The sequence below is a fragment of the Dipteris shenzhenensis genome, chromosome 5 (genome assembly GCF_047967505.1).
Source record: "Dipteris shenzhenensis isolate YYH24624 ecotype China chromosome 5, Dip_SZ_1.0, whole genome shotgun sequence".
Classification (NCBI taxonomy): Eukaryota; Viridiplantae; Streptophyta; class Polypodiopsida; order Gleicheniales; family Dipteridaceae; genus Dipteris; species Dipteris shenzhenensis.
Window position 1 is genome coordinate 9,481,339 of NC_141600.1, and position 1,680 is coordinate 9,483,018.

Below are 1,680 nucleotides of genomic sequence, written 5' to 3' on the forward strand. Positions count from 1 at the left end.
TGGCAGGACTATACTGGCAAGAAAATAATTAACGAGTATGTGAAGGAAGGAAACATTGCAATAGGAAGCTATGCCAAAGTGGTCAAGGTTTTAAATGCTACGTTTGCTGAACGTTTACATCACTCTTGTGACATGTAATTTGGTTGCTCAGGCTCACCTGTGGCCCACAGGTGGGCTGCGTATTAGGTGGTCCCATATACCTTCGAGAGGACTCACAAATGGGAGATGCACCAGGTGAAACAATTAGCCCAATGCCCTCTTAGTTGCCTGCATGTGGGCTAACATCATAGGGCAATCCCAAAACAAAAGCTGATGTAGATGATGATGTTGAAATTGATGCCATGAGTGCTCAAGTTCGGACTGCTACCTGCACCACTACACTACAGCTCCACATCTCAATGTTGCCATTTTCCAGTGTCTAGAAGATGAGCAGACAAGCCGTGATTCCAAAGATAGATACTTAGATGCCTTGAATGTTATCTGGAATGACTGGGCCATCCCTAAGGCAAGTGACTATCATTGAACTGTAACCCCATGAAAGGAGAATTGGTGGAAACCCCAAGTTAGGAACAAGTGGTGCCCCCTCTGCATCATCAGTCTGATGCTTCCCTTCCGAGCTGCCTTCAGCCTACACATGGAAGTGGACCCCCTTTGAAGATACCTCAGGTACCTCTCTCTGCGCCCACTCATGATCAGATATCAAAAAAACTCCTCCCAGTCCCTCATTACAGTAAGAAAGTTTCTGCTACCCAAGCTCAATATCCAAAAGTTGAGCATCATGCTCACTTCTCATGACCTCGCAACACTTCCCTACATTATTACTGCACAGCTTCAAAAAAACATAAGATGTTGAAAGGCTACTTACATGTTGATCAGTTTCAAAATGATCAGATATCAAAACAGCTCCTCCCAGTCACTCATTACAGTAAGAAGGTTTCTACTACTCAAGCTCAATATCCAAAAGTCGAGCATCATGCTCACTTCTCATGACCTCGCAACACTTCACACCAGGAGCCCAGGTGTTGAGCGGGTTCAAAAATAGTGGATACTTATCGTTACCATGTCCCCGTGTACAAACAGTGGGTTAAGAGCATGCACCTCCTCATATGCCTTCCTCACATCGAGTTTGCATTTTTCCCATTCATTACTCTTCAACCTATAGGATCACCTCTAGCAAACAGGCGAGGATCCAATGCTATCAAGGGCAACCAGCCATCCTGCTCCTTGTAGTATTCCTGTCGATTACCCACCAGCCTCCCTGAAGTACAGCGTGGTGAAAGGCAGGTGCATAGCCTTTTTCAGCCAATAGCGTGTGCACCCTATCACCATAACGCTGACAAAATTTTATGATTCGCTGTTTCCCATCAGGATAACGCAAATGAAATAAAAGCTGCTTCTGTCTCCCAATATTCATGATCTGCAGTGCACTTCTTGTGAGCTGGCGCTCATACTGGATAACCTTGGCATGATTACTCCTTTCTTCATTTCTGATGAAGTATGGCCAATTGATTGAAGCCACTCTGTCTGTGATATCTTTCCCCAGACTCTCCACCTCCAAGTTTAAGTAAAACTCTGCCATGGAGGCAATGGCCACGCGAATAGAGCCCAAGGCTCTTGAAACTGTTTCCCAATGATCCTAAAAGGCTGATGGCATGGCTTCTCAAGGAAAGCCGCCCCACC

The 1,680-nt window shown here is 45.5% G+C and overlaps 1 pseudogene across 1 annotated transcript in view; it reads right to left on the minus strand.

Moving 5' to 3' along the window:
- Positions 1–892: 892 nt before the first annotated feature.
- The window catches only part of LOC147901591 (uncharacterized), a 1,900-nt pseudogene continuing 1,112 nt past the window's right edge, over positions 893–1,680 (minus strand). The window contains exon 2 of the transcript XR_015541042.1: positions 893–1,680. This exon is cut by the window's right edge and continues 593 nt beyond it. The product of XR_015541042.1 is annotated as an uncharacterized LOC147901591 (transcript).